Here is a 21,498-nt window from a genome sequence, read left to right on the forward strand (position 1 = left end):
CCATCCTCGCCATCACTGCCGGCTGGATAAGATTCAAACCAAAAACAAAAAAAAAAAAAGAGCAAAACACACAGGAACGCAGGACTCACCATTTTGGCTTGGGGAGCGCTCAGACCGAAAAAGCGATATCCTGGCAGGAAAAATCCATGGAAGATTTATCCCGAAGAAGTGTGTGGCCTGCAGTCGGACAGGCAACCAGCTCACAAATGACTTGCCCAACAATGAAACCAGAAGCAACAACCTTCCTGATTACAAATCAATAGTGTCTGGCTCCCCCACCAGGACAAAGGAAAGATTTACCACTTGACTGCTGGTTAATTCATCACTGCAACTCTTTTTCTAAGTTTTGAAAAACAAAAACGGGCACGAAATCAAAAAGAAGGGAAAAAAAACCCTCTGGAACGCAGGGTGTCGATTCTTTGTTTATGTAGAGTTCTGAAGCCACACCCTTTCAAGTCTCCTTCCTTCAAAGTCCCGATCATCTGATCGCCTTTCTTCTCCTGGCTTTTTGGATAGCCGCAGGTTCTCAGAAAAAAAAAAAATGCCTTCCAACCTCAAAAGAGGAGGAAGCAACGCTTCCCAGAACAGCCTTAGCTCAAGACGGAGAGAGTCACAAAAGGCAGCTTTTTTAGAAGTCTCTGCCAACGCGGCTTCCATAAACAGGCGTCTCAGACCAGTTTAAAATCTTTCTGATGGTTTAAACTTCCAGATATACACAGTAAAAGCAGCAGCTGCCATTAATGTAAATAAGGATGATGCAGTGCAGTGGCAGGAAATAGTGTCATTTCTGGGCTCCTAATCATTACCCAGTGAAATGGGAAATTTGATCCTTTAGACTAATCTCTTTAGACCAAAAGCTGGTACTCTGTTCATCTATCACGAACAAATCTTCAGGGTCACACTACTCACGCTAGGAAAATGCAGCCTGACGGCTAGTTCTCTCTTTTTTATTGGGGAAATTTGCCATTTAATTTATGTTTATTTTTTCAATACGGTTGGTTAACTAACATAACAAGGACAACTGCTCCAATCGGAACTTCAGGAGAGGAACATAAATAAAGCATCAAGCGGGGAGTCCTTATCTCCCCATCTTGAGTTCCACTTTCTGACCTTCAACTCAAGAACCAAAGTCTGCATAACTTGAAGCCATGGTCCCTGACAAGAAATTCATTTGCAATCAATTCATGTAAAAACACGGGCTGCCCATGAAGTCAAGGCAGTGTCACCAATAATATGTTCCCAAAGCAGTCAAATGTTACTGGAAAAGGCAGCTAACTCATATACCTCATATAGCTGCTAGCCCTGGACCACTCTAGTTTATCTCATTACGTAGCCAAATAATCAGTAGCATCATTTTGATAGAGGTAATAACTATTTATGAGTCAGGTACTTCCAAGGAGGTAGTCTTATGGTTGCTCTTAATTTTCATTTAACTTCTAGATTACATTGAACTTTTCTTCCTTTCTTGTGCCTGTTTCTAGATGCACCCAAACCATGGGCACATTATAAATAAATTGAATACATTTGCAGTATAATATGGTTGACAATGACATGAGTAACAGTATAAACAATTACCAACCTGTTTCATTTTCTATTAAAAATAACCTTGAAACTTTTTCTCACTCTCTGGGATGCTACTGTTCGTTCGATAATTAGAAAGTTGACACCCTTAGAGACTCTGGAATGGCTTACATTTTCTTTTGTTGTTTTGTTCATAGAATGACTCCATATATTCCTTTTGTATTTTACTGTAGATTCATCCTTTGTTTGCAAGGTTATAATTCTTTTTTCTGCCCAACCTACTTGGCCAAGGGATTTGAATCAGATTCCTACAAAGATTAGGCTGACAAGGAGAAATCAAGGTAAGAAAAATTACTTTTTAAAAAATCACAAAAAAAAAAAGAGGCTGAAGCCCAACTGGCTGCTCCTTAAAGCACAAGTGTAGCTGGGAAAAAAAAAAACCAGAAAAAAAAGTCAATAGTGGAGCCAAATCAGCCCAAAGAAGGAAGGGATAGAAGAATTAACAATGACCAAAGAGGAAGTGTCTTTGAATATTCAGAAGTCCTACCAAGGAATTGACCTAATTTCTCTTCAGAAAGTAAATGATGTTGGATTCCAGAACAATACAGCTAGGCCTCAGTAACCTGCAGACAGCAATTGCATGGGTAACCAAAGTTAACCCATAATTCCAATGACCTAAAATTTACCCACAACAGGTACTTTCCTCCATCCATTTTCTTTCTCGTTTGCTTTATTTTTAGAAGTAGTCTTTGGAGGGAATTTTTTTTCAAGAACCAGAAAAGGACCATCCAGCCTTCATAGAAGATGGTGGAGTCTCTCGTGGTAAACAGCAGATAAGTTTCGATCCAGTCACAAAGACTTTAGAACTGAGAACCTGTGCAGTTATAATAGTAGATTGTGCAGCACCACCCTCATATCACTCCCAGTCATGTTCCCTCTGGAGCAGAGGGGGCAACAGTGGAGTAGGTGGGAAAGGGTGCAGCACACTGAATTTTATGAAAAAAAACCCAGTTTCTACTTCCTCCAATCTGAGTGCCATACTTAAAAGCTGATGAAATAGGTAAGGGCAGAGCAGTATCACCTGCTGCAGAGTGTCCACAAAAACTACTCTGTTCCATAACCACAGACTGCACCAGCTATCTAGCTTAGCTAGTTAACCTAGTGCTTCCTTCTTTGCTCAAGGGAGCCAGGGGAGAGTGTGGAGAGCTCAAATGCCACCAATAATAATAGTAATGGTATATGTTAAGTGCTTACTATGTGCCAAGCACTGTTCTAAACACTAAGCTAATCGGATTGGACACAGTCCCTGTCCCACATGGAGCTCACAGTCTTAATCTCCATTTTACAGATGAGGTAACTGAGACCCAGAGAAGTTAAGTGACTTGCCTAAGGTCACACAGCAGACAAATGGCAGAGCCGGTATTAGAACCCAGGTCCTTTTGACTCCCAGGCCCGTGCTCTATCCAATAGGACATGCTGCTTCCCATTATCATTAGTACCATAAAGAGAAAATTGAGTATGTGGCCCATTAGCCCATTGCTATTAAAGGGTTATTCTGAGCAAATCACTGTACTAATCACTAAGGTAGATAAGACAATCAGGTCAGACAGAGGTCCTGTCCCACATGGAGCTCGCTGTCTAAGATGGAGGGAGATCAGTATGGATGTACCATTGTACAGATGAGGAAGCTGAGCACAAAAAGTGACATACCCATGGTCAACAGGAGGATACTCTCCAACCCTAAAGCTCTCTGTACTATAGCATCCCCACTCCCCATTATGGTCTTTTGTTGAGGGAGAGAGCATTGCATTTTGACAGTACCAAGAAGCCCTACTTAAGGGTGTCATTCATCTCAAAGGCAAAGGACTAGAAAGTGTGCCCTACTACATTTTCATGGACACAGTGAGAGAGGGAATCTCTCAGTAGCACAAATGCACCATGGAATTTACTATCAGTAGCATAATCACCAAAATTGAGAAATTTAGATAGATATAGTTACAGATATAGATATAGATATACAGATACATACACACACACACACACACACACATATGATCCACCTCTACCTCTCACTTCAATTACTAGTTGCCAACATTTACAATATTCTGGGCTCCAACTCCAATTTTCTGAGTCATTTTGAAGCCTTTCACCTTCCTGCTCTCCTTTCTGGTCCTACACTGTTCCTCTTAAATACCAATATTCACTTGAACATTTCTGATGACCAATTGCTCACTTCCTCTCACTCCTCAATTTTGCCAAGCTCCTGTTCCACCCCAACTCACCCACTCCCCAATCTGAACATAAGCAGGATCTCCCCATCACTGGTCCCTGAACAGTCACTACCTTCAACAACTCTGAAATTCCACATTCCAACCCTAACTTCCTTACCTGCCTTACTTCCTTAAATATGTTGTCTATGCAGTTCAATCTGTGACTTTTGGACATTTGATATTCATCCACCCCCAAGCCCACAGCATTTAAATACACACCTTTAAATTACATATTAAAAATTATTTATTCTTATTAATGTCTATCTCCCCCTCTATACTGTTAGCTCATTATTGGCAAGGAATGTCTGCTAATTCTGTGTATTATACTCTCCCAAGTTCTTAGTACACTGCTCTGCACATAGTAAGTGCTCAATAAATACGATTGATTGCCTTCTTGAACTGGAAACACTAATTTAAGTTTCTGTGACAAAGTTCTATTCTAGTTCTCTTACCTTTCTGGTCAATTCTTCTAAATCTCTTTCACTGGCTCTTCTGCCTCCACTCCCTGTGAGTCCCTTTATGAGTCCCTCTTCTCACTTACATTCACTCCTTTGGCGAATCATCCACTTTCATGATTTCGGTACTGTGTTGTACTTTGCTGAGCACTTAGTAGTGTTCTGCATAGAGTAAGGGCTCAGTAAATACTACTGTTCTGTTAATTAGGTAGATGGCTCCCAAATCTAAATCACTAGCCCTGACCTTTGTCCTTCTCTGCAACTTCACACCTCCTGCCTCCTGGACATTGAATGGATGGTCTGCTGGCAACTTAAGCTCAATATGTGCAAAACTGAATTCCCCTTCTTCCCTCCAAAATCCTCTCGCCACCTTTCTCATCATAGATGACATCACCATGGTCTTTTACCTCTCTCAAACCCAAAACCTTGACATTATTCTTGATGAATACCCCATATTCAGTCGGTCACTGAACCCTATTAATTCTTTCATGATGTTTCCAGAAGCTGCTCCTTCCTCTCTACCCTAACGGCCACTAGGCTTGTCCCAACACATATATCCGGGCTTGACTATTAAGCCAACGTCCTTACTTGCTCTTCTGGCCTCCAGTTTCTCCCCTCTGCAGGACTATTTTGCCTTTCTTTCCACATATTTTTTCTAAAATATTATTCTATACACATTCTCCCCACTCTTCAAAAACCTTCAGTAATTTACTAATTCCTCTTCACATCAAGCAGGAACTCCTATTTGCTTTAAGACAGTTTTCTCAGTGAGCCTGAGAATTTCCCATTTTCCCAATGGTTTAAACAACCCTGTAGGCTAGTCACTCTTTTTGCATCCAATTTTGGCTTCAGGGACTCCGTCCTCTCCTGGCTTTCCTCTTATCTCTCTAGCTATTCATTCTCAGTCTCCTTCATGGGCTCCTCCTCCCGGTCCCATTCCCTAACTGTAGGGGTTCCTCAAGGGTCAGTTCTTGGTCCCCTTCTGTTCTCCATCTATACATACTCCCTTGGTGAACTCATTCACTTCCTCAGCTTCAACAATCATCTCTACGCAGATGACACCCAAATCTACATCTCCTCCCTGTTCTCTCCCCCTCCTTCCAGACTCATATCTCCTCCTGCCTTCAGGACATCTCCACCTGGATGTCCTCCCCCCACCTAAAACTCAACATGTCCAAGACTGAGCTCATCATCTTCCCTTCCAAACCCTGTCCTCTCCCTGACTTTCCCATCACTGTGGGTGGCACTACCACCTTTCCCATCTCACAAGCCCGCAACCTTGGTGTTATCCTTGCCTCTTCTCTCTCATTCACCCCACATATCCAATCCATCACTAAAACCTGCCAATCTCACCTTCACAACATCGTATCACTAAAACCTGCCAGTCTCACCTTCACAATATCGCTAAAATCCACCCTTTCCTCTCCATCCAAACCACTATCTTGTTGGTACAATCTCTAATCCTGTCCTGACTGGATTACTGCATCAGCCTTCTTTCTGACCTCCCAACCTCCTGTCTCTCCCTACTTCAGTCTATTCTTCACTCTGCTGCCCGGATTACCTTTCTACAGAAATGCTCTGGGCATGTCACCCCCACACCTTGAAAATCTCCAGTGATTGCCTAACAACTTCCGTATCAAGCAAAAACTCCTCAGTGTTGGCTTCAGAGCCCTCCATCACCTTGCTTTCTCTTACCTCACTTCCCTTCTCTCCTTCTACAACCCAGCCCACACACTCTGCTCCTCTGCCGCTAAACTCCTCACTGTATCTCGTTCTCTCCTGCCCTGCCGTCAACCCCGGCCCACGTCCTACCTTTTGCCTGGAATGCCCTCCCTCCTCACATCTGCCAAACTAGCACGCTTCCCCCCTTCAAAGCCCTACTGAAAGCTCACCTCCTCCAGGAGGTCTTCCCAGAGTGAGCCCCCTTTATCTCTTCTCCTCCTCCCCTCCCCATCACCCCTACTCCCTCCCGCTGCTCTACCCTCCCCCGACCCACAGCACTTGTATATATATATATACATACTTATTATTCTATCATTCTATTAATTTTACTAATGATGTGTATATATCTATAATTCTATTTATTTATATCGACACTATTGATGCCTGTCTACTTGTTTTGTTTTGTTGTCTGTCTCCCCCTTTCTAGACTATGAGCCCACTGTTAGGTAGGGATTGTCTCTGTTGCCAAATTGTACTTTCAAAGTGCTTAGTACAGTGCTCTGCACACAGTAAGCACTCAGTAAATATGATTGAATTAAGCATGGCTCAGTAGAAAGAGCACGGGCTTAGGAGCCAGAGGTCAGGGGTTCTAATCCCGGCTCTGCACCTGTCAGCTGTGTGACTTTGGGCAAGTCACTTGACTTCTCAGTGCCTCAGTTACCTCATCTGTAAAATCGGGATTAAGACTGTGAGCCTCAAGTGGGACAACCTGATTACCCTGCATCTACCCCAGTGCTTAGAACAGTACTCGGCACACAGTAAGCACTTAACAAATACCAACCTTATTATTATTATTATTATTTATTAATTAATTCTTCCAGCAATAAACCAAACAGTAACATTTTCTAGGTGCCCCTCTCAGAGAGATATAATGCAAACAAATAGTATAATTCCAATAGTCAGGATTTAAAAGTGTTAACATCCCCAAAGCTCTGTTTTTAATCTATAAAATGCATAGTCATCAGTTTTGAATAAGCTCTATTTGACTCCTCAAACAACTTGAAAAGGCAGTGATTTTTTGGTTCGCTTTATGAAATTCTCACCTTCATTCATTTGTTACTCTAATAAGTATAGTAAGACCTTGCATTACTCCTTTCACACTAAAATTTTCCAAAATGAATTTTCTGTTTTTAAAAGGCTCCTGGAATGAGTTCTGCAGAGCCAGAATCATTCAACCATTTAGGGGGTAAGGGAATAACAATGACCAGTAAAACCATGATGGAGAGTTTTTTCTCCTAAACTGAAACACAGCCAGCTTTAGCACCTTGATTGTTCTATATTGTCAGCAATTTCTTAGTGAAAACAAATAATAAGCATAAAAAGACTTTGGTGCCAATAAAATATCTAAACTTATTAGCTTTATTTATACTGTTATAAAAAGGAGAACCTGAAATTTATAGAAATTATAAGTGCTCAGTGCTCTTCTCCTGATTTAAGAAGTCTGATTGCATAGTTCAGAAAGTACTAAGTGTTCTTATTCATTTATTGTTTCTAACTTTAGTCATACATTTGGAAATGAGTACCAAGAGTAAAACACACATAATCATATCTTTAAACCACAGATGAATACAATGCTATATTTGTAACAAAAGTGACAAACCTAACAGAGGGGAATTAACACCAAAGAGAAATGAAAAGAAACAACCAAGAATCAAATACCCTATTTTAAAAATTGCAGCTGACCCATTTTTCTCACATCATATAGAAACTCCTTATCATTGGCTTGTAAGAATAATATTTGTGATATTTATTAAGTGCATACTATGTGCCAAACAGTGTGGCAGATACAATGCAGTGACACTAGACACAGTTCCAGTCCCACTTGGGGTTGATAGTAGAAGCAGCATAGCTTAGTGGAGTCTAAGGCCTGGGAGTCAGAAACTCATGGGTTCTAATCCCAGATCCACCACGTGTCTGCTATGTGACCTTGGACAAGTCACTTAAATTATCTGGACCCCAGTTCCCTCATCTGTAAAATGGGGATTAAGACTGTGAGCCCTATGTGGGACAGGGACTGTGTCCAATGTATCTTATACCTACCCCAGTCCTTAGAATAGTTTCTAGCACACAGTAAGCACTTAAATTCCAAAATCATAATAATAATTGCATTATTATTATTATTACAGGTGGGGGAACAGTCAGTCATGCTTATCGAGTGCTTACTGTGTGCAGAGCACTGAAATGATGCTTGGGAGAGTACAATATTCTCTGCCCACAACAAGCTAAAATTCTAGATGGGGAGACAAATATAAATAAATTACAGATATGTACATAAATGCTATAGGGCTGAAAGGGGAGATGAAGAAAGGGAGCAAATCAGAGCAACACAGAAGAGAGCTGAAGCGACACAGAAGAGATTTGAAGAAAAGATTTAAAAAAGGGCTTAGGGAAGACCCCCTGAAGAAGATGTGCCTTCAATAAGGCTTTGGGAGTCAGGGGAGTAATTGTCAGATGTGAAGAGGGAGGGCATTCTAGGCCAAAGGCAGGACATGAACTAGACATTAACAGTGAGATAGACAAGATCAAGATACAGGGAGAAGGTTAGCATTAGAGGAGGGAAGTGTGCAGGCTGGGTTGTAGTAGGAGAGTGGCGAGGTGAGTTAAAGGAGGGGGTAAGGTGATTGAGTTCTTTAAAGCCAGTGATGAGGAGTTTTTGTTTGAAATGGCGGTGGAAAGGCAACCACTGGAGGTTCTTGAAGAGTGGGGTAACATGGCCTGAACGTTTTTGTAGAAAAATGATTTAGGTAGCAAAATGAAGTATGGACTGGAGTGGGGAGAGACAGGAGGCTGATATTTCAGCTCCATTTTACAGATGAAGAAATGGAGATACAAAGAGAACAAGTGACTTGTACTGACTGACTGCTGGCCCCTATTCAGTTCTGGTTTACCACAGGCAAATATTCAGTCTTTCTCCAAATCTTTCAGGTTTTTCCTCTAAAACAGATCTGTCTTTTGTTTGCCATATCTTCGTGATGCACTGAAAAAAATGACCAAATTTATCAGCTATCACATTCCAAAATACACGATTGATGCTATCGATCATGGAGGAAATATTTATATGTCACCCCACGTGTTAAAATGACAAACTGGTCAAAGAATTAAGATGAATTACTAAATCAAACTATCTCCTTGACATTTTTACTGCCTAAATAGACTTAATACTTTAAATGAGTTATTTTGCTGGGGTTTACCTGGATTCTTAAAAGATTATTCAGGGATAAAAGTTAGGTTAATTAGGTAAAACTCTGAAAATCCCTCATAATCATTTTTAGGTTCCATTTTCCTCAATGAGACAATCATTTCTGGTAGTGCTTAGTTAGATGTTATACCTCTTTCAAATCACTATTGACAGAGGGAGAGCTATTGGAAGAAAAAAATACAAAAAGACAGTGACAAAGAACTGGAAGAAATGGAGGAAAAACTATAGCTTTCCCCACACCCAGTTGTAACAATAAGATAAGATTGCAAGTGGAAAAGTAAGATGATGGGGGGGCGGGGGGGTTGTACATACAAGCAGAGAAGAAGAGGTGGAAAGAAGAAATAATGGGCTAAAAACTAACTGCTGTCTAAATCTACCCCAACACTTCGTGCCATGCCTGGTGCATAGTAAATACTTAACAAATATTATTAAAAAAACCAAAAAACTCCTTGGATGTTGGATGTTTAGGGAGGTAACTATAGATTAGTCATTGTCTGGCTTTCAGCTAGTCTGTCTCTTGTTCCAGTACAAATTTAGCATAGAACATTTTTATGTCTATTATTTATATTTTCAGCAAAAAGCCTCTTCTCCTACCATCAAGTTCTATGACCCAGAAGTGGTGGCTGTATTCAGAGGGAACTGGGAGGGAAATGTAAAGGGTCTGGAGCAAGAGAGGGGTCAAAGTACACTGAAGAAATGCTCTAAATTCCAGCCAACTCCCACAGAAATGGTGTTCATTTGATCCTACTCCCTCCTATCAGACTGTGAGCCCCACATGGGACAGGGACTGTGTTCAAACTGATTAACTTGTATCTTCCCCAGCACCTAAAATAATAATAATAATAATAATGTTAGTATTTGTTAAGCGTTTACTCTGTGCAGAGCACTGTTCTAAGGGCTGGGGTAGATATGGGATGATCAGGTTGTCCCACGTGGGGCTCACAGTTTTAATCCCCATTTTACAGATGAGGTAACTGAGTCACAGAGAAGTTAAGTGATTTGCCCACAGTCACACAGCTGACAAAACAGTACTTGGTACATAGTAAGCCTGAACAAGTATCAAAATAATTATTATTACATCATCACATTTGTTTGTATACCAGAATAATGTGCATGATGTTATATGCATCTCGGTTTTTGGAGTGACTATATTTCAATCAATTCATATTTATTGAGCATCTATTGTGTACAAAACACTATCATGTACTTAGGTGAATCAATCAATCAGTGGTATTTATTGAGCGCTTACTATTTGCAGAGCACTGTACTAAGTGCTTGGGAGAGTATAATATACCAAATTAGCAGACTTGTTTTCTGCCCATAACAAGCAATGTAATAGAATTATCTCTCAGTGCAGGTAGTGGGAATCTTGCACATCAAATGGACCTACATCAGTGGTGGCCTGAAGTGTCACATACAGACTACTATCAGTAAAGGGATGAAGAACAAATGGGGATGAGGCAGACCTGATCCTGACTCATCTGTTACCCTGTGACAGGACAATTCAGAGCGAAACCAGAAATTATGATGTTAGAGCAGGGATAAGCCAAATTCAGCCCCAGGCCAACACACAGCCAGACTCCCAACTAACTACTTTGGTCCACAGTGGTTCCTACCTGTCTTATTTCACCTCAGTGATGTCTTCTTCAACTGTAAAATTAAATATACAGAGGAGCATATATACATACCCCTGGCTCTGGGCCAGCTGCATATGTACTTATTAGGCTTCTTAACCTTTATGACCTAAGAATGACAGCCCTAGGGGAAGGCGAAAAGGAGTTTCTAACTATATCCATGGATGGCTTATAGACATGAGGTGCCTTGCTTCTTCCACTGTGCAAATCCCCAAGGATCTATCTGTAAGTGGTCTTCCAGACCAGTGGAGAAGCAGAGTAGTCTAGCAGAATAAGCAAGGATCTGGGAATCAGAAGAGCTGGGCCCTACTCCCAGCTCTGACTCTTACTGATGTTGGTATTTGTTAAGCGCTTACTATGTGCCGAGCACTGTTCTAAGCGCTGGGGTAGACATAGGGGAATCAGGTTGTCCCACGTGGGGCTCACAGTCTTAATCCCCATTTTACAGATGAGGGAACTGAGGCACGGAGAAGTTAAGTGACTTGCCCACAGTCACACAGCCGACAAGTGGCAGAGCTGGGATTCGAACTCATGAGCCCTGACTCCAAAGCCCGTGCTCTTTCCACTGAGCCACGCTGCTTCTCCGACTTTACTGCTTACCCGCTAGACCATAAGCTCATTGTGGGCAGAAAATGTGTCTGTTTATTGTTATATTTCTTCATTCACATGTATTTATTGAGTGCTTACTGTGTGCAGAGCACTGTACTAAGCACTTAGGAGAGTACGATATAGCAATAAACAGACACATTCCCTGCCCACATGAGCAGACTATACTCTCCCAAGTGCTTAGAACAGTACTCTGCACATGGTAGGTGCTCAATAAATATAACTTAATGAATAAAGTATGACCTTGGGCATGTCACTTAAAATCTCTGTGCCTCTGCTAGCTCATCTGTAAAATGGGGATGATACTCTCTCCCACTTAGAGCTCCATATGGGACAAGGACTGTATCCAATTGTTTTATATTGGATCGCCCCAGGATTCAGTACAGTGTTTGGCACAAAGTAGGCTCTTAAATGCTACAATTATTATTATCAAATAACTACCCATCCATAAAATTGCATTATCAACTGAGATGTGAGGCTGTAGACTACAGCAACTATCTACGTCACCTGGGTGGAGAGGGTCTTTAGTCCAGAAAGATAGGCACAAATTACATACTTCCACTTCATGATTTCCTTGGTGAGACTTCTGTAAACCAATACTCATATGGCTCTTTTCACTGCAGATGATTAACAATATTTTACTCAGCAGTAAGAGTTTGTTTCTCTGCTGAGCTGGCTTCCAATCGCATGGGCCTGGAAGTGACTTTCTTCTTCAATCAGGACCACACCCAAGTCATCCCAGGCAGATGAGAGTCCACCCTATTCTAAAACCCACTCGGAAAACCGATTCTATATCCACCCTCAATAAACTATTTTACCTGCAGCAGGTGCTATGTAAATGAAGAAACTGCAGATTACAGTTTTAAACATGCTTGTCTTACAAGGCAGATAGAAAACTGTTTAGGGATGGATGTGCTTTTTAGTATGTACATGAGCCCTAACAGTGCTAGAAACGATCGAACCCAGCTATCCTATTCATTTCTTTGGAGATCCACAGTCCCAAAGTCAAAGTTCTATAATTCTGGAGTAAACCACTATAATCACTATGCAAGGGTTTTAAGGACCACTGTTTATGGATTTCAACTAGAACAATACTTTAATCAAGCTGCTTATCTCTGCTAGAGAAATCCGGTTACCAAACTGAAAGGAGATTAATGTTTTCACCTGGTTTTCATTTACAATCACTGGAGAAAGTGTCAAGCAATTAAACTGTGGATTTGAATATTCGTTACCAACTTGTTTGTTAAGACTAATAAAGGGAGCTCCAGCTTGATCTTTTTAGGCTGCATCCATTGAAAGTCACACTGACAAGGAGAGAAAAATTTATCCCTGATGACTACTGAAACTGTTGTTGAAGACCACGGATTCAAAATCAGGATAGACTGCAGTATGGAGATGAGGATAGAGCAGCCTTGAAAGTAATCCCTCTCTCATGTGCCTACAAAAAATCAAGAGAGGCCCAATGGAAGTCCAACAGCAGGCCTGCATGAAATTACTGTGATAATAATAATAATAATGTTGGTATTTGTTAAGCGCTTACTATGTGCCGAGCACTGTTCTAAGCACTGGGGTAGACATAGGGGAATCAGGTTGTCCCACGTGGGGCTCACAGTCTTAACCCCCATTTTACAGATGAGGGAACTGAGGCACAGAGAAGTTAAGTGACTTGCCCACAGTCACACAGCCGACAAGTGGCAGAGCTGGGATTCGAACTCATGAGCCCTGACTCCAAAGCCCATGCTCTTTCCACTGAGCCACGCTGCTTCTACTGTGCCTTATCATTCTCCTTGGTTTTCATGAAAATCTGTGTTTGTGGAGCTCTCATAGTGTTTGGTGCAGAAAAATGCATATCAATTGATAGATTTATTTGTTATTATTGTTATTTATTGAGCATTTATGAAGTGTAACACACTGTACTGAGCACTGGAAGAATACAGTAGAATAGAGTTGGTAGACATGATCACTGCCCACAATGATTTTACATTGGGAGATTCAGACACTAAAATAAATTACAGATATGAGAAATGGCAGGATATAAGGATATATACATAAGTGCTCTGGGGCTGAGGGTGGGGTAAACATATTGAATGCTTAAAGGGTACAGATACAAGTGCACTGGTGATGCAGAAGGGTAGTAGGGGAAATGAGGGCTTCAAGACATCTTCAAAACAATTCTACTTGGATGTCCTCCTGTCACCTCAAACTTATGTCCAAAACAAGAGCTCCTTAATTTCTTTCCCAGACTTTCTCATCACTGTAGATGTAACCACCATCCTTTCTGTCTCAAAGGTCTGTAAATTTGGCATCATCCTTGACTCCTTTCTCTCATTCAACCCACATATTCAATCCTGTTGGTTCTACCTTCACAACATTGCTAAAATCCACCCTTTCCTCTCGGTCCAAAGTGCTACCACATTAATATACTCACTCATCCTAACCTGCCTAGATTACTGCATTAGTCTCCTTGCTGACCTACCAACCTCCTGTCTCTTCCCACTCCATCCATACTTCACTGCATTGCCCTGATCATCTATCTATAAAAACATTCAGGATATGTCACCCTCTTCCTCAAAAATCTCCAGTGGTTGCCGATCCACCTCCATATCAAAGAAAAACTACTCACCATTGGTTTTAAAGTACTACATCACCTCATCCCCTCATACCTCACCTCGCTTCTCTCCTGCAACCCAGCCCACATACTTGACTCCTCTAGTGTTAAACTTCTCACAGTGCCTCAATCTTGCCTGTCTCGCAGCCAACCCCTGGCCCACATCCTGACTCTGGCCTGGAACACCCTCCCTCCTCAAATCTGACAGACAATTATTCTTCCCCCCTTCAAAGCCTTATTAAAGGCCCACATCCCCCAAGAGGCCTTCCCAGACTAAATCCCACTTTTCTTCATCTCCCACTCCCTTCTACTTCACCCCGACTTGCTCCCTTAGCTCTTCTCCCAACTCCCAGCTCCACAGCACTTATGTATACATCTGTAATTTTATTTATTTGTATTCATGTCTGTCTCCCCACCTCTAGACTGTGAGCTCGTTGTGGGCAGGGAATGTCACTGTTTATTGTTGAATTTTACTTTCCCAAGCACTTAGCACTGTGCTCTGCATACAGTAAACGCTTAATAAATATGATTGATTGAATGAATGAATGAGGGCTTAGTCAGAGAAGGCCTTTTGGAGGAGATGTGATTTTAATAAGCCTTTGATAGTGGGGAGAGTGGTGGGCTGTCAGATATGGAGGAGGAGGAAATTACAGGCTAGAGGGAGGCAATGGGCAAGGGATCAATGATGAAATAGATGAAATTGAGGTAAAAAGAGGTTAGCATTAGAGGAGCAAAGTTTGCAAATTGGGTTGTGGTAGGAGATTGCCAAGGTACAGAAGGATGGGGTGAGCTGACTGAGTGTTTTTCTAGCCTAATAGCTAGATTTGGTGAACACTGCAATATGGTGATATGCCAGCATAGCCATTCAGACACTTGCTGAATCTATAAATTCAAAGATGGCAACTGTAGAAATGCACTGCAAAATCACTCAAGGAACAAGCCCCCAAGTCTAGAAAATCCCTTTTTCAGTCATCCTGATCTTAGAGCTCACTGCTTCCAAGGGCCACCACAAAGTCATAGATTAAATCACCCGAGACAATATTACCAAGGTACAGACCTGTATTTATACTAGTCTACCAAGTTTATAGCTAGCATATCCTTATCTAGTACCCATATGCAAAAAGATAATTTTTTGTCTTCAAGATTGTCAGTTCCTTCACTAGATTGTAAATTCCTTGAGATCAAGGATTGTGGGAAGGAGTGCGGCCTAGTGGAAAGAGCACGGGCCTCCGAGTCAGATGACCTGGATTCTAATCCCATCACTTGTCTGCTGTGTGACCTAGGGAAAGTCACTTAACTTCTCTGTGCCTCAGTTCTCTCATCTGCAAAATGAGGATTCAATACCTGTTCTCCCTCCCCATTACACTGGGAGCCCCATGTGGGACCTGATTATCTTGTATCTATCCCAGAACTTAGTACATAGTAAGCACTTAAACACAGTTATTATTATTACCAACTCTATTGTATTGTAGTCTCCCAAGCACTTAGTACAATGCTCCACATATAGTAAGCACTTAAATACTACAGTTATTATTATTATTACTACTATTGCTGCTACTACCTCACATGTAGAAATGTGCTCCAGGCCATGGGGATTAAAATTGCAGCAAGGCACTCTTGATGTCCCCCTTACCGGACTTCTATGCCATCTCTCCAGGAACTGGCATCAACTGTCCTTTGTGTCATGCACAATCTTGGCGGGAAAGAAAAAAGCACCCACAGCATGAGGCCTCCACAAAACTTCAGGAAAACTGGGGGCTGCTGCAGTGATCACTGTGGCTAAGGGTGTACCTTGGATCCTGAACCAAGGGGAGCCTGAAATTCTTGGCCTCTACTTACATTACCCTAATGATTTTTGTTTTTATTTTGGTATTTATATCTTTACCTTACATTTTTACTGTTATACCACTCTTCAGAGACCTTAGGGAAGCAGCATGGCCTAGTAAAAAGAGCATGGGCCTGGGAGCCAGAGGGCCTGGGTTCTAACCCTGGCTCTGCTACTTGCCTACTGTGTGAACTTTGGCAAGTCACTTAACTTCTCTACCTCAGTTACCTCATCTGGAAAATGGGGATTAAGACTGTGAGACCCACGTGGAAAAGGAACTATGTCCAACCTGATTAGCTTGTATCTACCACAGTGCTTAGAACAGAGCTTGACATATATAATAAGTGCTTAACAAATGTCATTAAAAAAAAAATTTCCTCCTGCATATTCTTTTCCACCCCTTGGTACAAGGCTCTGCACATATTAAGTACTTAATAGAAACTGCTACTACTCAAAGAACCTATAGCACAGGCTTTGTGGCAAACAAAATAGTTTACAGAAAGAAGAGGAAAAATGAATATGTGGATGAGTAAATGCTTAAATAGGACCAGTTAAGAGCTCAAGGGTCTCCGCAGAGAAACACTCTAGGATCATGGGACATTCTCATTCTTCAAAAAAAAATAGCACCCATGACATCATGTAAATCTTCTTACTGGTACTGGTGAAAGCTATTAGTGAGAGGTAATCAGTCTAAGGATATTTCACATGAAGTTTCACCTTTGCATTAAGGCAACATGAAGTTTCACCTTTGCATTAAGGCAACTTTAAAAAGTATATATTAATAGCCACCTGCTCTGAGGAGCATGAAAAGCCTTACTCATCTTAACATTCCTGTGATGAGGTAAGGCTAGTGTTATTAGAAGGTTGTTAGTGCGTAGTGTATAGAGCACAGGCCTGGGAGTCAGAAGGTCATGGGTTCTAATTCTGGCTGCACCACTTAAAATAATAATACTAATAATGGTATTTGTTAAGCACTTACTATGTGCAGAGCACTGTTTTAAGCACTGGGGGGGGTACAAGGTCATCAGTTGTCCCACGGGGGGCTCACACTCTTAATCCCCATTTTACAGATGAGATAACTGAGGCACAGAGAAGTCAAGTGACTTGCCCAAAGTCACAGAGCTGATCAGTGGCAGAGCCGGGATTAGAACCCACGACCTCTAACTCCCAAGCCTGTGTTCTTTCCACAAAGCCATGCTGCTTCTCAGCCACTTGTCAGCTGTGTGACCTTGAGCAAGTCACTTCCCTTCTCTGGGTCTCAGTTGCCTCATCTGTAAAATGGGGATTGAGATTGTGAGCCCCATATCACTGTGTCCAACCTGATTTGCTTGTATCCACCCCAGCACTTAGTACAGTGCCTGGCACATACTGCCTTAACAAAAAACAAAATAATAATTATTTTTGATGGAATATTTTGTGTGTGCAGAGTACTGTAAATACTAGGTGGCTGGAAAAGTAAAAGTATAAGACATAACTCCAGACCTCTCCTAACAGGGAAGTAGGCAGGCACAGATTGTATACCATACAGTGGGAAAAGAGAGTAAAAGTATTGATACAACTGATGAAAATTCAGATAGGTAAAAAAATGAATAAATAAGTGGATTAAATCATAAAAATGCTAAAGGAGGCTGACAGGAAGAAGGGGATTAGTCAAGAAACTACTCGGAGAAAGTGGCTTTCTGCCCCTGATTTAACTGTCAGCTGAAGCCTCTCCAGTTAGTTGTAGAAGTGTTAGTTCTGGTCATCACACGTATATGCTGATAGAGTCTCCCACAGGAGAATCATGGTTCAAGTAATGGCATTTATTGAGCGCTTACTGTGTATTCTCTCAAGCACCATACTAAGTGCTTCTTTCTTGTCTTTTGCTGTTGAGTAGTCTCCACTCCATAGAGACATCAAGGACACAGCTCTCCCAGAATGCCCCAACTCCATTTGCAATCGTTCTGGTAGTGGATCCATGGAGTTTTCTTGGTAAAAATATGGAAATGGTTTACCACTGCCTCCTTCCGTGCAGTAAATTTGAGTATTCATTCATTCAATAGTATTTACTGAGCGCTTACTCTGTGCAAAGCACTGTACTAAGCGCTTGGAATGTACAATTCGGCAACAGATAGGGACGATCCCTGCCCATTGACGGGCTTACAGTCTAATTGGGGGAGACAGACAGACAAAAACAAGACAACTTAATAGCAATAAATCCAACCTTGACTCTCTCCCATGCTGCTACTGCACAGGTGCTTGGTAGAGTACAGTACAACAGAATTGGTAGATGCATTCCCTGCCCATAAGGAGCTTACAGTCTACAGGATGAGCCTCGGTTCTGAGACCTCAGCTCAGAGAATACACACGGAGGAAGAGATTATAGTGCTAGTGATTTGCACAGCTCCACTCACATCATCTCATCTCTGCTAGGCATTCACACTGAGACACATAGAATCAAGGAATGTAGGTAGGCAGGGGTGCAAGCAAAGATTTTTTTTGTTTCTGTTTTTTTCATAGGTCCCACTTACAATCATACTAACCGGCAGTTAGTCAACTGTATTTATTGAGTGCTTACTGTATGCAGAGCACTATACTAAATGCTTGGGAGAGTACAATATACAAAAAAAAAGGCGTATTCCCTGCACACACAGTCTAGAGGAGGAGACAGGCATTAATATAAATAAGTAACTTACAGTTATTTACAGAAGTGCTGTGGGCCTGGAACGGGGAGAGAAATAGAGACAGCAAGTTAGAACAACACAGAAGGGAGTGGGAGAAGAGGAAAGGAGTGTTTAGTCAGGGAAGGCCTCTTGGAGGAGATGAACCTGGTGGTTGATGTAATAAGATATGAAAAACAGCTTAGTAACAGTTTGGGTAACCAGGAAGAGAAAGATTCTAGAGATGTTGTGAAGGTAGAACTGACATGATTTCATGACAGATTGAATGTGTGGTTGAATGAGAGAGATGAGAAAGATAATGCTGCTTTGTGAGACAGGGAGGATGGTGGTGCAATCTACAGGATAGGAAAGTCAGGGGGATGAAGATGAAGAGTTGTTTTGGACATGTTAAGTTTGAGGAGGTGGTGGAACATCCAAATAGAGATGTCCTCAAGGTAGGAGGACATGTGAGACCACAAAGAAGGACAGAGGTCAGGGCTGCCGAGATATATTTGGGAATCATCTGCAAAGAGGTGGTAGTTGAAGCTGTGGGAGTGAAGCAGCTCTCCAAGTGAGTGGGTGTAGATGGAGAACAGAAGGGGACCCAGAATTGAACCTTGAGACACATCACACAATTAGTGGGAATAAAGGAGGAGCCTGTGAGAGAGACTGAGAAGGAGTGGTCAGAGATAAAAGAGAACAACCAGAAGACAGTGTCAGTGAAGCCAAGGTGAGATAATGTTTCTAGGAGAAAGGGAGTGGTTCTCAGTGTCAAAGATAGCGGAAACACTAAGAATTAGAAAAGAATTAGTGGTCATTGGATTTGGCAAGAAGGAGGTCAATGGTGACTTTAAAGGGGGCCATTGCCATGGAGTGGAGGGAGAGGCAGCCAGATTGCAAAGAGTTAAGGAGAGAGTTGAAGGGGAAGAAGTGGAGGCAGCAAGGGTAACCAAATTACTCAATGGGTTATTTAAGAAAAGTAGGAGGGAGATAGGGTGAGAACTGGAGGAAGTCATGGGGTCAAGGGAGGAGGTTTTAGGTTAGGTGACCTTTGGGCATGTTTGAAAGCAGTGGAAAAGAAGGCAGTGGAAAGTGAGTAGGTGAAAGTGGCAGTCAAGAAGGGTAGGAGAGGGGGGGAAATATGCAGACTTATCACAACAAAAATGGAATTAGAATTCCTAAATCCCAGTTGCACATGGGGTCTAGACTATGCGCTGTCTCCCTGCTCTCTCTTCGTTGGAGGAGAATGGAAGCTGTTCCCACACTAAAAGAAAGCAGCATGACATAGTAAAAATAGCATGGACTGGGTTCTAATCTCAGCTCCATCCCTTGTCTGCTGTGAATCAGTTAATTTTTCTATGTCTTAGTTACCTCACCTGTACAATGAGGATTAAGACTGTGAGCCCTATGTGGGACAGGGACTGTGTCTAACCTGATCATCTTGTATCTACCCCAGTGCTTACAAAGGTACTTGACACATAGTAAGTGCCTAACAAATACCATCATTATTATTATTACTAAACCCACCCTCCGCTCTGCTTCTCCTAACACCTCCCCTATATCATTACTACATGATCCAACCCAAGACCCTTGAGACTGGGGCAGGGGTAGTTCTCTGCTTCAACCTTTCCTTATGATCGGCTCCTAGCAGTCTTGGACTCGGGGACATCTACCCTCCAGCTGACACTCTGCTCATGATTAAATATAACTAAGATGACCATTACTCTAGCCCTGTCCTAAGGTGATTAGAGAAGGAGAGGGAGGAAGGGGATCAAAGGGAAAGATAAGCAAGGAGAAAGGGAGAAAAGGGAAAAAGGAAGAGAGGAAAAATAGATCAAAGAGAGAGAAGAGAAAGAAAGAAGAAACAAAGGGGGAGAGAGAGGAGAGTTTTCATTACAAACAGAAACACACAGGTTTGGGTGCATATGAAATGCCCATCATGCACAGCCCCAGAACTGGCAGGGAAACCTGACAAGCGGACTCTGCCTCTTCCTCCCTGATAATAATAATAATAATCATAATTGTGGTATTTGTTAAGCACTTAGTAGGTGTCAGGCACTGTACTAAGCGCTGGAGTAGATACAAGCAAATCAGGTTGGACATAGTCCCTGCCCATATGGAGCTCTGTCTCATTCCTCATTTTACAGATAAAGTAACTGAGACCCAGAAAAGTGAAGTGACTTGCCCAAGGTCATACAGACAAGTGGTGGAGTCAGAATTAGAACCCATGACCTTCTGAGTCCCAGGCCTGTGCTCTATCCACTACACTATGCTGCTTCCATGACCCTGTACTACCACCACCATCACAGCTGAGTGCAATGGCTTGAAGCAGTGTGGCTTAGTGGAAAGAGCCCAAGCTTGGGAGTCAGAGGGCATAGGTTCTAATCCTGGCTCTGCCACTTGTCAGCTGTGTGACTTTGGACAAGTCACTTAATTTCTCAGTGCCTCAGTTACTTCATCTATAAAATGGGGTTAAGACTGTGAGCCCCACATGGGACAACCTGATTATTTTGTTTCTACCCCAGTGCCTGGCATATAGTAAGCACTTAAATACCATCATCATTTTTATTATTGTCATTATCCTCTTTCTACCTAGCCCAAAGACCAACCCTAATGGAGTCCATCTTGGGCTCCCTGAGCAGCAGATGAGAAACCCCAAAAATAAGACCATCCTGCCCAAATCAGAATGCCTCATCAAGTCTTGTATCTACCCCAGTACTCAGTAGAGTGTTCAGCAACCACACACCCATATGTTCATAACCACCCATCTACGCACTCATAACCACCTAATCTGCACTTAGAACAGTGCTTGGCACATAGTAAGCGCTTAACAAATACCATCATCATCATTATTATTATTATTATTAATCAAAACCAAATGTATTTATTGAGTGTTTACCATATGCAGAGCACTGCACTAAGCTATTGGGAGAATACAACAGTTGGTAGATACATTCCCTGCCCACAACAAGCATGGGCCTGGGAGTTGGTGGACCTGGGTTCTGATCCCAGTGCCTGC

At 42.0% G+C, this 21,498-nt stretch overlaps 1 protein-coding gene across 1 annotated transcript in view; it reads right to left on the reverse strand.

Annotated features, from left to right (window-relative positions):
* LOC100073893 (dystonin) overlaps positions 1-21,498 on the reverse strand; it is a 416,997-nt gene that overhangs the window by 321,787 nt on the left and 73,712 nt on the right. The window lies entirely within an intron of this gene.

The sequence above is a fragment of the Ornithorhynchus anatinus genome, chromosome 1 (genome assembly GCF_004115215.2).
Source record: "Ornithorhynchus anatinus isolate Pmale09 chromosome 1, mOrnAna1.pri.v4, whole genome shotgun sequence".
Taxonomy (NCBI): domain Eukaryota; kingdom Metazoa; phylum Chordata; class Mammalia; order Monotremata; family Ornithorhynchidae; genus Ornithorhynchus; species Ornithorhynchus anatinus.